Source organism: Staurois parvus, unplaced genomic scaffold (assembly GCF_062004578.1).
Source record: "Staurois parvus isolate SC_StPar_1 unplaced genomic scaffold, SC_StPar_1.0 ptg000081l, whole genome shotgun sequence".
Lineage (NCBI taxonomy): Eukaryota > Metazoa > Chordata > Amphibia > Anura > Ranidae > Staurois > Staurois parvus.
In genome coordinates, this window is record NW_028317877.1 from 7,669,388 (window position 1) to 7,686,966 (window position 17,579).

General features: G+C 42.4%; 1 protein-coding gene across 2 annotated transcripts in view; it reads left to right on the top strand.

Annotated features, from left to right (window-relative positions):
* The first annotated feature begins 379 nt into the window (after positions 1-379).
* Positions 380-17,579, top strand: part of SIPA1L2 (signal induced proliferation associated 1 like 2) — a 314,324-nt gene continuing 297,124 nt past the window's right edge. For both annotated transcript variants that reach the window (XM_089669771.1, XM_089669772.1), the window contains exon 1: positions 380-605. The gene's annotated coding sequence lies outside the window, so the exon portion shown is untranslated. The remainder of the gene's footprint in view (positions 606-17,579) is intronic.

The following is a 17,579-nucleotide window of genomic DNA, read 5'->3' on the forward strand; positions in this document are numbered from 1 at the left end:
CCTGGGTTTTTTTCCAGCCAAAAAAACGTTGATTCCAGTCTATGTGTGAATGGACACATAGGATAACATGCTGGGGGGTTTACTGGCTGTAGAAAAAAACGTCAAAAGCCAAAAACAGCAGCTGTAAAAACGTCCAGTGTGCATGAGGACTAAAAAACTCCTGTAGAAACCCACTAGTCCTGTTTTTTTTTCCAGCCAAAAAACGCCCCTGCCAAAAAACGTCCAGTGTGCATGAGGATTTAGGTTTCCATCTGTGGAGCCAACTGGGACAAACAAGGAGCTCGTACATCTACAGGGATGCAGAGGCTGCCTTGTTCTCCCAAACCGTGATGCCGACAGGGGGAGTAAGCTAGCAGTTTTTTATGACAAAAGTACAAAAGCGACCAGATACTGATTTTGTAAATAGAAAATAGAAGCTTTCGCTAACACCTCTTCTAGTCAATGAAAATTGCTTTATATGAGGAGCACCTTTTCCAGGCGACTACTGAAGTTGAAATGGCAAACTTGGAAGCCTAATTAGAAAGCTGTTTACATGCCCTTTAAGAAAATCTCCGTTTAATCCAAGGAGGGACCGCGAAGTGTTGGGATGCTGCGTCCTTGCCTAGGTAAACGATTTGTGATCATATGTGATATCAATTGTATTGTGTATGCCTTCATTGTGTCCCCAGCCCATTCATTGATTGGTGTTCATAGTACATTTTCATGCCTATATTAGGAGAGGGTCATCCTGGGGCACTGTCATCTGTCTCGTGACAAGGACGTGGAGTTTTTAGCCTTCTCCTTGAGGACAATTAACTAGCTGAACACTTGCTATTGCCTCCTAGAAAAAAAAAAAATTAAAAAAATTGTGGATTTTATTTTATTAGGATCTTTAAGTATTCCCGGGGGAGATTTAAGATTGGATGTTTCTAGGAGAATGTTTTCCTCCAAGCAGTGAAACTTGCATAAACGCACATATTAGTATGTATGGTATAAAATCTGTTATGATTGGCGCTATTAATCCCTGCAAATATTTATTTTTATTTTATGAAAAATGTTGGGGAGGTTTTTATTTTATTTTATTTGCATTGAAAAGATCAATAAGGGAGCGTGTTCCCTAATTTTGAATTTCATTTCGGTGGAATTTTGGTGAACATACCATAGATCGTGAAAATTGCTTTTTTATTGCCTTATTGCTTTTAAGTCAGTACTGCTTGTTTATTTTGGGACTTAAGATTTTTGTTTGTTTTGTTATTTGTTTTTACATTTTCTTACAAATGAACGCCATGGCAGTATTATTTATGACTTAGGGGCCTATTTGTGAAAGGTTGTGATTGATTTTTATTTTTGCAATTTCTGACAGTTCTGCCTATGTATAAAGTTCCTCCAGGCAAACTCTGCAGTCATTTATGCTGTTTTCAACAAGGGTACATAACAAATATAACAGGGTCTACTTTGCACATTTAGTCAGTGTATGAAGTTTTGCTAGGAAAAATACTCCATCCCTTAAAGCAAGCTTTTTCAACCAGGGTGCCTTGAGGTTTCTTCAGGGGTGTCTTGGCAAAATGTCTAAAAATTGCCCAAAACTTGTATACAGGTCTGCGGGTGGAACAAACCTGCCTTTTAGTTATACAAAGCCATAGATTTTCATTGTGCACCATTATGTCCTTCTGAGGGGTTGTATTTACCACAAGGCATTTGCCTAGAGCGGCATCTTTCAGGGGGGCAGAAGCATTTTTCCGGGAGGCAGCGCCACCCCCCTAAAGAAGGGATGGAAGAAGAGACACACACACAGCATGGGGACCAGGTGGGATCTGAGAGGGGCTGCTTGATGGTGTATGCAGAGCCTGACTCTTGTTCCTGGGGATGTCTGGAGCTGTGAAGGCGAATGTCTTCTCTCTCGCCGGGGTGGTGGGGGGTTGTCAGTGTATGGGGGGGCGGTGGTAGTGGAAGGCTCTCTCGGGTGGGGGACTGGGGTGTTGTTGGTCAATGTCAGGCACTCCTCATGGGGGAGGGGGGTGTTGGTCGGTGTCAGGGTCTCTCTGTGGGGGGGGGACGGATCCAATTTTTGTGTTGCCTAGGGCAGCATGAAACCTAAATACACCACTGGTCCTTCTATCTGCCAGTGTCCTGACAACCAATGGCATCATCAGTTGATAAGGAGGACGCTGGTCATCTGCACAGCATTCTTGTTTGACCCGCGCACACCCCCCTCCATCAGCGCTGGGGTCACATTAGCTCAGTGATGGAGAAAAACTTAGGGAGAAGAGAAACACTGGAATACTAGTCTGTCCCAGTGTGCAAAAGTGTATTTGCTTTGGAAGAATAAATCCCCTCTAATGTTGGGTGTTCTACATGTGTGGATGTTGCTGCGTTATATAAAACCATTAGAATAACTATTAGAATAGTTTTTCACATTTTAGAATGGGGTGCCTCGGGACTGTCCATAATTTTAAAGGGTGCCTTGACTGAAAAAATGTTGAGAAACACTGTCTTAAAGTATACCTCAACTGAATGGCATATACATAAGCAGCTTAAATCACTGTGCATCATAAAGAGTTTCCATTTTTTTAATGAAAAATAGTTTTTGTTTTCTTTTTCGTCCTTTGTTGCATTTCAGTGCTGCTGATCTCCTGCAGCCTCTTTGCAACTACTTCATGTCTACATATGTGCACTGAATGACATTTTCTCAGAGCAGTGACAACAGAGGGCAATGCCTGTGTAAAGTATATTTAAAGGAGCACTTGTAGCCTCCAAAGAAGATCTGTGTGACAGGGTGAGAATATAGGATCAATACAGCAGCTTCACCTTATACCAGTAAGTGCTTGAACAAGGCACTTCATGGCAGGATCACCAGGTATTATTCCAAAGGAAGCTGCAGAATTGGGGCCGTTTCACCTGGCCTTTTATGGCAGTATCCCACTCAGATCAACATATAGACAGCTGTTTACATGCAGCTGCTGTCACTTAAAGTGGTTGTAAACCTCATAAATATGAACAAAATATATCCCTCTGTCTACTTGTCTCAACTGAGTGCCCCAAGTGTCATTTCTGTCTACTGTCTCCTTCCTCTGCTATCAGCATGACTCACGTCTGGCAAGTTTTCCTGACACCAAGAAAAAAATGGTGACAGGGGAAGGACCTTTAGCAGATTGACAGCCTTAGTTCTGCTCCTGTGTGCTGTGTGGAGAGGGTTTGTCTCTTCCCTCCAATCAGCTATCAGTACTCTCCTCACTAAGGTGTGTGACAGTGCGTAATTTCAGCTCCTTTTTTCTGAACTGACAGACAAGCTTTATAAATTCTGGATTTTAAATGGCTGTAGAGAAAAGAAGACTGCAGCTATACAGATACAACCTATGCAGGAGGTTTTGTTTCATCTCTGTGTATCGCTTGAGGACATTCAGTTCACTGGGTATATGTGTGGATTTACAGCCACTTTAAACTGCAAATCAATGACAAGCTAAGTGTGTAATTTCAGCTCTCCACCTCCTTTTTTTCTGAACTGTCAGACAAAGTTTATAAATTCTGGATTTTGAATGGTTGTAGAGAAAAGAAGACTGCAGCTATACAGATACAACCTATGTAGGAGGTTTTGTTTCATCTCTGTGTATCACTTGAGGGAAGTCAATTCACTGGGTATATGTGAGGGTTTACAGCCACTTTAACTTGTGCAAATCAATGACAGGCTAAGAGGCTCTCTGCCAATGGAGTGACTGCCTGCAGTTAGGAACAGATGAGTTTTCCTGGACCCTCCCAACTGCACGTTATTACCCTGTGCATGATTACATACAAAGGGGTGTATTCGCCCAGTGTACGATTACAGGTGGATGGGCAGGGTGGAGACATCATGCTCTTCACCTTGTCCAATCAGAGAATGCTTTGCATTCATTCAGAAAATGCAAAGTATTCTTTGAACAGCATCTGTGCCGAGTGGCTGACCTCCTAGGTTTAGAATGCAGCAGGTTAGTCGCTCACCATGGGACTTAAAAGCAAGTGGAGATTACTGGAGTAAGCTTGTCGTCTTCAGTGATTTCCAGCTTCCAAAGTCATCGACCAGGTATGGTATATGCATAATTATAAACTGGATCAATGTGACTATATATAAATCACCATACCTGGAATTATTTGTAAGCAGCATTGTTGGTTCTTAATGTATTCTGGTACATGTATGAGCAGTCATTGGCTAAATGTTTTGTTTTATCCTCAGATGGTCACATATAAAATGATATTGTTAAGGATCTATAATAGCTATTCACTGACATTTTTTGGACTAGCCCACAGACATGTCACAACACAATTGCTCTATAAGGCTACACACACATCGGCAGTTTAGCCCATGTGCATCAAATCCCAGTGTTTTTGGATGTCTGAAAGGCACAGGAGCAGCGACATAGCTGAGCCTATGTTCAGTTTATCTCTGCCACCTCATTCCCAGTGACAGAATGGGGTCCCGCCATGCGTACACTTGTTAACTCCTTCTCTCTCCCGTACCAGGTATCTGAGGTCTCCGTACCATGGGTTCTGTCCTGGATACTTCTCGGGGGACCAACTGTTTGGGAGGTAGTCAAAACACCAACCCCTGTGCTACCAGAGGACCTGTAACCCAGTGTTTCTCAACCTTTTTTTAGACAAGGCACCCTTTAAAATTATGGACAGTCTTGAGGCACCCTTTAAAATTATGGACAGTCCCCAGGCACCCTTTAAAATTATGGACAGTCCCCAGGCACCCTTTAAAATTATGGACAGTCCCCAGGCACCCTTTAAAATTATGGACAGTCCCCAGGCACCCTTTAAAATTATGGATAGCCTTAAGGCACCCCATTCTAAAATGTGAAAAAATGTTCTAATAGCAGAAACGTCCACGCAGGTAGGACACTGAACGTTAGAGGTGATTTATTTTTCCAAAGCAAATACACTTTTGCACACTGGTACTGACTAGTATCCCAATGTTTCTCTTCTCCCTCAGTTTTTATCCATCACTGAGCTAATGTGACCCCAGCATTGATGGAGAGGGACAGGGGAGGGTCAAACTAGGATGCTGTGCAGGCAGCTGGCATCCTCCTTATCAACTGATGTCGTCGGTTGTCAAGACGCCGACGGTTAGACGTTTGTAATGGTGCACAATGAAAAACTGTGGCTTTGTGTAACTAAAAGGTAGGCTTGTTCCACCTGCTAGCTTGTATAAAAGTTTTGGGCAATTTTTAGACATTTTGCCAAGGCACCCCTGAAGGAACCTCAAGGCACCCTGGTTGAGAGGCTGCTGTAACCTATGCTAGATACTGCTGAAGAGTGGTTGTCTAACGTGTTCCCACAAGTTCGTGGTTACCTGTGGCAACTTTACTCCTCCTGTATTCCTGCCGAGGTAACCCTTTGTGATGGACTCTTACCCCATCTGTGCTTTACAGGCCCTGTTCTTCTAGATACACCATGTACCTTCATGCATCCCTTTGAGTAACTTCTGACCAGGCCCTAAGGCCCCTAAACAGTTCCAAAACCTATATTAAACTCTTCTGCAACATTACAGATCAAGGTACAAACACACTCCAATTCACTAACTAAGCTGTGGCTGCCCAGGCATACCTGTACAGGTGCTAGTCCATAATTGGTAGAGTCCATTACTGGTGGTTCCTCGGGCAGGTGCACATGGGTTGCTGTGGGTTACATCTTCCTGGCATGGACCTTGTGACTTGCTCCCATGCATACCCTTCCGGAACTCTGGACTCTCTTGGACTAATAACAGCTGAATTTGCTTTCAGGAACATACAGTATGCCTGAATTATGACAGAATAGCTTCATTCCAGGCATACATCTCTGAAAAGTTTAGGATATATCTAAAGCACCGTGGCATGAACTGTGTAGTTAAATAATGTAAGGCCGCTTGCACAAACCTGCAGCATTTTAGTGCGCCCAGGAGGGACAGAGGCAGCGTCGGGCCCCACGTCCAGCCCCCCCGCTGAAAGCTGCCTGTCACAGTTTACACCAAGTGGTACTGTTGTTTAGGGCCCTGTACGTTCAGGGGCAAAGTTCTGGAACACAAACGACCCACATTCTGGACCTTTGTCCCTGAATGGACAGGACTCAAAATGCTGGTACTATTTGGTATAGCGTTCAGCCCTGTTTAGCTGCATCCTGTCATAGACTGACAAACTGCCTGCAGAGGGGCTGGAAGCTGCACCTGTCCCTCCCAGGCACACTAAAACACCAGGAGGGCCACAATGCACTGTGCAAGGGGCCTAAGAAGCATGGCTTGCAAGTGGCACTGTGTGATATTTACAAAAACAAACACAAAAAAATTGTATCTAGTTTAACCACTTGCCCTCCAGAAGATTTACCCCCCTTGCTGACCAGGCCTTTATTTGCGATACTGCGCTGCGTTATTTTAATTGACAATGCAACGCTGCACCCAATTGAAATTTCTGTCTTTTTTTCCCCACAAATAGACCTTTTTTCTATGGTATTTTATCGCCAGTGCGGTTTTTATTTTTAGCGCTATAAATAAATAAAAATAAAAAAAACAACAACAATTTTTGAGAAAAAAATATATATTTTTGACGTTTTGCTATTAAACATGTCCTGTAAAAAATCAAATTTCGTCATAAATTTAGGCCAAAATGTATTCTGCGACATGTCTTTGCTAAAAAATACTAATACATGTAAATTAATTGGTTTACGTGAAAGTTATAGCGTTTACAAATGGCGGTATATACTGGAATTTTTTTTCTACTAGTAATGGCGGCGATCAGCGATTTATAGCGGGACTGAAGGACTGCGGCTGGCGTTCTGACACTGAAGGGAACTGACTTGGTGTCACTGACATCCCCAGTGACGCTAATACAGTGATCAGTGCTAATAAAAAGCACTGACACTGTACTAATGGCACTGGGCATGAAGGGGTTAACATCTGGGGCGATCAAAGGGTTTACTGTGTGTCTTTTCACTATGAGGGCTGTGTGTGTGCTTCACTGTAAGCACACTGCTTTGTATGGCTCTGCTCTACAGAGCCATACAAAGCAGTGTGCAGAAACTGACAGGGGAGAAATCTGTATTGTTTAAATACAGATCTCTCCCCCGTTGGAGTTAGTTGATGATCACCGGGTGCCGGCAAGTAATCACCGGCCAGGACCCGGTGATTGACAGCCGAGGCCACGAATGGCGGCACGGGTAGGGCGCGTACACGCGCACCCCCTACCCAGAAATGCAAAATCGTGTGTGTGTGTGTGTGTGTGTGTGTGTGTGTAATTTTGCGCACATGTACCACCCTGTAGCAGTATTTCTGCTATAGGGTGGCGCGGAACTGGTTAAAGAAGTAGTGCTGTGGCATGGTCATACATAAAGGTTGTTAACATTTTAAAAATCAGTAAATAAAACAGAAAACTACAGGGTGTCTCTAAAGTCTGGACACCTAGGCAAAATGCATATTTTCAGCTCATATTTCAACAACATTTTTTCATTAGGATATTATTCAATAACAACTTGTAATTTTTACCATTTGTGATGCAAAGTTCCATGTGCTTTGCAAAATTTGCATGAAACCGATGAGTAACTCCACGTTTCCGTCACTTTGAGCACATTCGTTCCTGATGGTGATTCATATCTGTGATTTTCATTGAGTATACCTTCTCCTTTAGCATACCCAAAAAAAAGAAGTGAAGGGGGTTAAGGTCTGGTGAGCTTATATAGTGATATATTATACACATACAGTAATATTTCCTATGTGTCCAGACTTCAAGGATACCCTGTACATAAGTGCATCCTTACAGTGTAAACACGCTGGTGTATTTTGGCGTCCTGGAGCCCCTGGTAGGGTTGCCACCTCATCCCTTTAACCACTTCAAGTCCGGATACTTTCACCCCTTTCCAGTCTAGGCCAATTTTCAGCTTTCAGCGCTATCACACTTTGAATGAGAATTGCGCAGTCATGCAACACTGTACCCATATGAAATTTTTAGCATTTTTGTGAGACAGATAACATTTTATTTTGGTGGTATTTATTCACCACTGGGATTTTAAGACACACAAAATTTGAAAAAAAGTGTTTTTTAAAAAATTTTGCAAATAAATAATCTTTCTTCATAAATCGTGGCCAAAATGTATTCATCTATCTTTTTAGTAAAAAAAAAAAGTAACCCAAATTAGTTTTTATAACCAAAAATTTATAATTTTTAAAAAATTTACATTTTTATTATATTTTTTATATTATTTTCATGGTGTTTTTTTTTACATACTGTCACCCTAGCAGTACAGTGTCCCCATAGTGACACTGTACTACTTGTGGGGGGTGATGAAGGTTTTGTTATTGTTTTACACTGATTGCTTTTACACCCATAAAGGTGGTAAAAGCAATCATTTCTCCTTCTCTCTGGCTGCATTTCTGCAGCCATTGAGAAATACTGTGAGAGCTGTGATTGGTCACAGCTTGTCACATGGTACAAGGCTGTTGTGAATAGCTTTGCACCATGTGACCTCTGTCATCATTCACAGATTTCACAAGTAGTAAGCAATGATGTCAGAAGTGACATCTTGCTTACACCTATTCATGTGATCACTGATTGGCCAATCAGTAATCACATGAATCGGGACCTCACACAGAGGTCCAGTACAGCGATCTGTGTTCTGCTGTGACCCGAGAACGTAGCGGGCACTGAACCCATGGAGCATGCACAGGCAATGGATGAGGGGGGACGTTTAGAAACATCCTCCCCAGGGGCGGACTGACAACTCATGGGGCCCCCAGGCAATAGGAGATCATGGGGCCCCTGTGTCCTTGCCCAAACTCAAAAAAGCCTATGAAAAAGGTACCAGGGGCATCTCATGGGGCTCCCTACTGACCCCGGGCCCTCGGGCAGTGCCCAAGTTTCCAAATGGTCAGTCCGCCCCTGGTCCTCCCAGATAGGCATTGCTCCAGTCCAGCCGTTTATCGGCATGGGCCTGATGGGAAGAGGTTAAAACCGAACACATATTGATTACACAGCTTCCGTGGCTGATTGAGGTGGTAATTAAACTCACTTGGTGCCTTATCTGCAATACATTTGCCTCAGAAGCTGTGTAATTAACCTATTCACGCCGGCTGAATGCAAATGTTCGGCCTCCCGGCGTCTGGGCCTAGAGGGGGCAGCCCTAGCCCCTGGTGCTGTGTACAGCCTCCTTCAAATATGAATGGGCGTAGGTGGCTGTAAACCGCTAAACAAAAATGATGGCTCATGTTGCTTTCAGTGGACAGCAGTTCCACCGATTGCGATCCATTCAGGTGAATGGGGAAGCACCGCAGACACCAGCAACTTCAAGCAAAGCACATCCGTGTGGTAAATACAGGGTTAAAATGGGCATCATGTCACCTCCTCACCTCCTGTCAAAAGTCTCAATAAATCTACTAGAACACAGATTACTTTTCAGAGGAGGGGAGGTTTGGACACATGTCTAAATTTAGCCTATGTGTTCCTTTTGGGTTCATGTTTGGGTCATAAGATGGTTATATTGCTCAGACAAGGGTACCAGGTGAGTTGGAATTTTTCAGCCCTCCATGTCACAGATTGTGTTCAGTCCTGTATAGAGGGGTTGTATGGTTGGTTCCAGAATTTTGGAACTGTCATTCTAGCAGCATTAATTAGGTGTATGAGCAGGGCTGCTGTTAGGAGCCACGGGGCCTGCTAAAGTCAACCTGACACAGTTTATTATGATTCAGTTATGAATGAACACAGTGAGTGATTGGTACCAAACGCTCATTGTGTTAATTTAGAAAAGGAAGGGGCTGGGAAATATGACATATTTACCGGACCTTCCCCCACTCTCCATCCTGAGTGTGTGCCTGCAGCTGCCAGTGGGAAGGAAAGGAGGGAATATGGCAGCACTGTGGGGGTAGGGGCACACAGGGGGGGCCAGGGCAGCAGGGGTAAATATATGGTGCAAAGGGAGGGTGAAGGGTTCGGCGGGGAGGTAATTACTGGAAACAATCCCCTGTATGTCTCTCCCTGCAGCAGCTGAAAGCCAGCAGAAGGGAGAGGAGAAGAAGCCAGCTTTCAGCTGCTGCAGAGAGAGCCATACAGGGGATCAGTTCCAGTAATTGCCCCCCTACTGTGCCAATCACCCTCCCTGCCCACATCCGATTCACCAGGCTGCCTGGGTCCCCCTGCGGGCCCTGTACAGGAGGACTGGTGGTGCCCCCTTATCCACAGCCCTGTGTATGAGTAATGATTTATTATTTGTATTTGGGTCCATGTTGTTCAGATGCAGAAGGCAGAAGGTGGGGCTGTCAGTAGAGTCCTTTGGCATGTATGTTTTAATCATAAGACCAGCTGCACAGAATGATGAATTCTTTGCCAAGGAAAACAGTTCCCATATAAGATTTCAACTGTGCATTTTTCTGCCTGGCTGAAGTTCAGTTTTAAGTGCAGATGAGATAATGATGAATAATCTTTGGAGAACTCAGCGTACAGATAATTCTGTCCAAACTTATTAGACGCATTACAAAGTGTTTCTGAGCTTCTTATATGCAGACAGTTGCAACAGCTGACTGCGCTCACTCTGGAATTGGGGGGAGGATGGAGAAATCTGGTACCAGGGCCCAGAGTGGTTTCATGCTGAAAGCACTACTAATGAGTGACTATCAGGCACATAAGTTGTTTTACCCAATTAAACACTCAGCAGATCTACTTGCCAGGATATATTAGTTGTATGAGAAGAAGAAGTTGTGTTAAAGCTGCATTTACTTAAGGCCCTTGCTCTTCTTTTTTATTGTGCTGTTATGGCGATACAGTGAGGTCACATGATTTCAAACAATGTATACTGGAATTTGCTGTATATATTGTTGTCTAGCACAACATGCTATCTACAAAAGGCTGGAATAGTAATAAATTCCACCTAAGATTGCAGATCGTGGGTATAGCCAAAGTAGGAGGATTTTGATAAGACTGCAGCTAAAGAAGGCCTAAACCATAGAAGCTGTGCCCAAAAATGGCAAGCAGGACCAGTCACTCTTGTTGTCTGTGGTCTTCGTGCAGCTGAGCTTTTCCCAGTTATTCATTATAGATGTAGCACTCCTCCTATGGAGCCACTTGGAACATACACAGCCAGGCACACCGCATTTTATTCACTCTTCTATAGCTCAGAGGAACAGTCTAGGGTTTTTTTTAGGGTTTTTATTGGTAATGATGTGCTTGGACAGGGTGAGTGAGCGTTTGATACCCCAGAACTGAGCACACTGAGGACGTCTGAACTATCTTGCTAAACTGTACCAAAGTGTCCCATAGAATCTCAGATGCTGATGGTGACTATGAATCCATCCATGAACTTAAAGCTGCTTACAGTCACTAAATTCCCCAGCACTTGGACCATTTATTCACGCAGCCATATTGTAATCGTCTGCCTTCTTTCGATATCCACCAGGTTCTTCACGGTGAGGGAGAAGCAGGTTCACACTATCATAGGATAGTTGGGCACACTCTTTCCCCCAACTTCCTCCTGGCTCTCTCCAGTGAGCTCTCTCTTCATACAAAAAGGACTGTAAAGCTTGTGAATAGGCTCCCCAGCTAAGCCTAGCTGGGACCTCCATGTGATCCAGATGGCTCCTTCTAGTATTCTGTCCCAGACGCAGAACCCCTGCACAGGGGTCTCCTCCCACAGTACTGGATCCAGGTTTGGTACTCTGCATCTGCTGCCTTAGGTCTCTGAATATTAAAGGGCTCTCCAACCACTTACTGGGCACACCTTTCCAATGATTGGCTGGAGTCAATAATTGTTCAGGCTGCCCACTCTGTTCTTCCTCTCATTATAAATCTAGAACCCTCTAGAATACAGGGGGAAGTAATCAGAGCAGCAGCCTTTGCTACATTGAGCAGTCCCAAGTAATCAACCCCTGCTCCTCGAACTACAGAGGAACCAACTAAATGTATCTACCAGCCTACACTACATTAGGAGGGTGCTACACAGGTATTTAGATACTGCTAATAAATTTACACAGCACTTTACTTACTACCTATTCATTTTCAATTTATGGTCTCTATTCCACTTGAATACATTTACTAGGTCATATTAGCATGTATTTGGCGTTTGGGAGAAAATCCACACAAGCAGTGAGAACATGCAAACTCTATGCAAGTAATGTCTTGGTTGGGATTCAACCAAGGACCCTAGTGCTACAAGGCAGAAGCACTAACCAAAAAGCCACTGTGTTGCCCAGTGAACCATGCTTTGTTCCTCACTATGCCTATCTCATCTTGCTAAAGGGTGAAGGACTTTGCTTTCTCAAATCGGCACTGTTACGTGGCAAAAACAGGTGGCCACCAGACAGTGCCATACACATTGTGGCCATGACGTTGCATCGTGCAACACGGCAAACAAAAAGGGCACCACCTGACAACACACGCCAAAGAGGTGAATGGTACCACACCACAACCTGAAATGAAAGTGGCCACATCCAACCATGCCAGCTGTTGTTGACTACATGATCCACCATGGACCACAAGTCAACAATTAGACCCATGTGAAAGAGGCCTTATAGCTGCTCTTTTGATGACTGGCGATCTGAAGACTGGTGGGGTAATGATCAATAAGCAACAGGAGAGAAGGAAAAAACACACATCCACATAATGGATGAATGATAAGCAGGGAGATAGTTGAACTGCAAGTCCTCAGTGCCACAGATGATCTCACACTGCAGATATACTGTACAGCTTTGAGGTTCAAGGAATAGGAGAGTTTGGGCACAGGTTTTTTTTTTTTAAATGCAGGAATTCAAAACTAAAGGCAGGTTTTTATAGCTTAGTCATAATTCATTTCTAGTTGCTACCTATAAGATAGCAAATCTTCATTCTTGAGTTAAGGTTAAAGTGGTATTAAACCCAAAAGGAAACGTTTATTATGTTGCAGCTTACCAATTCTTGAATGTGGTTTCTGCATTAGTTTCCTTTTTTAAGCTTTCATTCTCCTATTTTCATCTGATGATCAAGCCATTACGTTTATTGTATTTCAAAGGAACAAGTTCTCTTCTAGATGTATCCGTTTACATGGATAAGACAAACCATTTAGTACTGGTAGAAGTGCTTAAAAGGATTGATTTAACTGATTATAGTGTTAGCTGGAGTGCAGCTTCAATACTTTATTTAAATCTGCTAGTACATCTAACATTCCCCTCTCCCCAGACTGACAATACTGTTGTCCAAAGGTGCCCCCTGTGCTCCTTCATCCAGAGTGGGGGCACTCTAATACAGGAAGTGTTACTACTCAGATCACCAGGGGAAAACAGAGGAAAAAAAGCCTAACAATCAATATATTACATTATTTTGGGGTTATTACCGCTTTAACTTTAAGTAGTGACAGACCGTTCACAGTATACATTATAGCCACAATTATTGTATGTAATCAGGGCCAGATTTAGACCTTGGGGTTCTGGGGCACTTCAGGTTTGGGGGGTCCCTTATACACAGAGTTGGTTTACATTCTCAATGACAATCACACATTTTCAAAATGCATGACATAACGTCATTCTGAGGTCACGTGCGCACACACACACAGTCATAGGCTACCTTCCTCAGGCGTGTAAGCGCTCTTATATGTGGTTTGCTTTAGCTGCCAAAATTCATTTTTAAAAATGATACACTATACCAGTCCAGAGTAAAAACTTTTGTAGGTGATGGCAGGCAAAATATTACTTCTCAAGATACATTTATTAAAAGAAATTATTTTATTGTTATATATTTTATATTTTATGATTACTTATTTTTGTTATTTAATTTTTTTAATATTATTTTTGTATAGAGAGGGGGGCCCAGGGCAGTTGCCCCTTTTGCCCCCTTATAAATCCAGCACTATCTGTCATCCTCCAGGAACCATAATAATCTCTAGTCCCTCTATATTATATAATTCTTTATTCACTAATAAAATTCTGCAGCCAACATTATAAAACAGAAATACATTTTTAAAGCTTCAACATAACCGTCTAGAGTGACACTCTTCAGGTATATAATCTCCCAGACATCATTAGAATCCACAAGGCACTATTGTAATATATTGTATAATTCACCAGTCACTCTTATAAACTGCCAACTGCCATTATTATCTTCTGACACAATTTTTTTTATATGATCCATCAGATACCAAGGCCAGTCATCTCCATACTATATGATACTGCAGTCACAATTCTAAATATAATATCCGCTCTTACAGCCGCAGTTATAACTCCAACAGCTCTCAATGGATTATTGCAACACTTCTTGTTGTATGTATATAGATTATGTGATTAGTATATACATAAAGTATATATAGCAGTAAAGGATGCTGCGTTGTTAATGGTCAAAGTTTTTAGAAAGCATGGGGAATGATCGGTACAAGGCTTTTTTGGAACAGTTTACATACAATATGTACTTATACAGTATATAATTTTGCTTATTCTATTTTGATATCAGCTATAGTCATGCTGTTTTCCCATCTGGTGAAAAGGAAGCAAGCAAAGGAAGACGTTTAAGGACATTTTGAGAGAATAGAAATCAGTCACTGCTTTTACCACTTCCTTGTTACCAAAAATAAGGGTCTTCTTCCGTATATATTAGTATTTTTTCCTTCTTTTCTTGCCTTTACTTCCTACACTGGAACAATTTTCAGTATTAGGCAGAGCTGACAAATACAACCCATGATTGCCACCATCTACAAGGCACCTGTTTCTTGGAGCCGCTTTATTAAATGTAATGGTTTATGCATAGTAGTACAGCATTTTAGGGTTAAAGGTGTGGGTGAGGGGTTAAGGCTAAAGTTAAAGCGATTCTAAAGCTTAATTTATTTTTTGTAAAATAACAAACATATCTGTACTTACCTGCTGTGTGCAGTGGTTGTGCACAAAGCAGCCAGGATCCTCCTCATCTAGGGTCCCCCGCAAGCTCTCCTGGCTCCTCCTGTCTGTTGGGTGCCCCCACAGCAAGCAGCTTGCTGTGAGGGCACCCGCTGTTCTGTGTGTCCAGGCCACCCTCATGAAGACTGTTCTTGATTGTTTGGTCAGGGACTTTCACACCAGTGGCATGCTTGAGATAATTTTGTAGGGCTCTGGCAGTGCTCATCCTGTTCCTTCTTGCACAAAGGAGCAGATACCGGTCCTGCTGATGGGTTAAGGACCTTTTTACGGCCCTGTCCAGCTATTCTAGAATAACTGTCTGTCTGCTGGAATCTCCTCCATGCTCTTGAGACTGTGCTGGGATACACAGCAAACCTTCTGGCAATGGCACATATTGATGTGCCATCCTGGAGGAGTTGGGCTGCCTGTACAACCTCTGTAGGGTTCAGGTATCGCCTCATGCTACCAATAGTGACACTGACCCTAGCCAAATGCAAAACTAGTGAAAATATGTCAGAAAAGATGAGTAGGGAAACAAATGTCAGTGGCATCCACCTGTAAAACCATTCCTGTTTTGGGGGTCGTCTCATTGTTACCCATCTGGTGCACCTGTTGTTAGCTTCATTAACACCAAAGCAGTTAAAACTGATTAACAACCCCCTCTCCTACCTAATATCCCAGGATTTTAATTTACACAGTGAGTATAACAAGCATGCTTTACTGCATATACAGGTTGATTTTACTGTTGTGGGTTTAGTAACACTTTAACCTCCCTAGCGGTCTGATTATGTCCATATTTCTGTGCTGAAAGTGGTACATTTTTTTGCATGGAAATATGTCGTTTTTTTATTGTAGGCCTATAATTTTTAGGAATAACTCACTGAAATTTATCCGAACAAGAGTCTAGTAAACATCCCGGGTATGATAAAATTTGAAACACGAAATCATAAATTATAATATAATAATCATAAAAAATAATAATAAATTTAATGCAATAATATAATCAAACCAAAAACACTGAAATTTGAAATATAGTGCCAAGTTTGCACATCACTGAGCTTAGTCGCAAAATCGTTTTCAGTGTCTGATGACGAATTTCCCCACAAATCATTATAACTCAATTTTGCAAGTGGTTCTGATTTACTATCGCTGTTCTCTAGCTGGTCTAAAACCGCTTTTGACATAAAGGGACGCTTTTTGGACGCCATGGACATTTCTCAGTTTCCAGGCAGAAAGAAAAGTAAAAATGCAGGCAGGGCACAGGACAAAGCACTAGGGACAAAATATATGTGAAATGGTTTGAAACAGTAATGTTTACTATGTGATTTTAGTGTATTGAGTGAATGTCACTTTTTAAAAATTTAAAATTTCCTGCCGGTTCTGGCCCCCATATGTCCTGTACGTCCCGATGCTTGCAGGGACCGGAAGACAGATGCCGGCATCGCCCGGAGGAGATGGCCGGGGACGCTGCAGGGGGGGCATCGCAGGAGCTCAGGACAAGGTAAGTGAAACAGGGAATCCCAGAGCAACGCTGCTGGGTAATCCCGAGTGTAGCTCGGAGTTAACGCTTTTGGCACTGATAATTAAACCTGAGCTACACTCGGGAATACCGCCAGGGAGGTTAAAGTGCTACTAAACCCAGAACCCTGCATTCACTATATCCGGTCTCCTACAGTACACAGAACATGGAAATGCAATTATTTTAGTAAATATAAACTGCTAAATACCTTTTCTCATCAGCAGTTAAAGCAGTCTTGTGACTTCTATCAGTGTCCAGCCCACCACTAGCTAAAGTGTGTAGGAGGAGGTTTCTTTCTGCTCTAGGAGGATGGAAATCCCCTGACCTCTGTCTGGACAGTGCTGATTTGCCCTGTGCTGATCACATGTACTCTCCCAAGAAAAAAAAAAAAAACCTCTCTAGCAATACACACCAAACTGAGCATGTGCAAATGCCTACGGTTCAGTCTGTCTTATCAGGAGATAAGAGGTGGTCACTTGCAAGGGGAGAAACAGAGAAGAAAGGATCAAACAGCTTTTTTACACAATGCAGAGGATTAACTCCTTAGGTTCCACAGTGAGTATTTTTATTATTATTATTATTATTATTATACAGGATTTATATAGCTCCAACAGTTTGCGCAGAGCTTTACAATATAAAGGGAGACAGTACAATTACAATACATTTCAGTACAGAATGAAGTATGACAAACATGTTTTACTGCATATACAGACTGATTTTACTGTTGTGGGTTTAGAACACTTTAAGGTTCGGAGTCAGAAAATGTATATTTTTTTATCTTCTTTTAGGCATTGAACACTACCAGCAACAAATTCTTGGTGCTGAAAGCCACTGTATCACATGTTTTCGGCCTCAAAAGTTGAACACTTTGATCCATGACTCTAAATACTGTGATTTTACTATAACTAAACTGTTGTCATTGCTGTACATGCTGGCCGAAATATAACTACTGTCTCTTTGTCTATTGACAGTCTGCATAATTGATGTTTAAATGTCATCTATCATGAAGCTTCAAAATGAGATCCTATTTTAAGACCAATGTAGCAGTCTAAAGCTGTTTCCTCATGACAGAAAAAAAAGTGTTTGAGGCTGTTATTTATAGGACTGAATTGCAGCTGATGAATAACTTATGCGGCGTGTACAAAACATAAGGGACGTCTGCTCTTTCCTTGAAACAGACTGACTAGGATAATACAAGTCAATACTATGATCCACAATTAATTCCACTTGCTAAATCCACTTCAGTCAGCATGGATGAAGAGG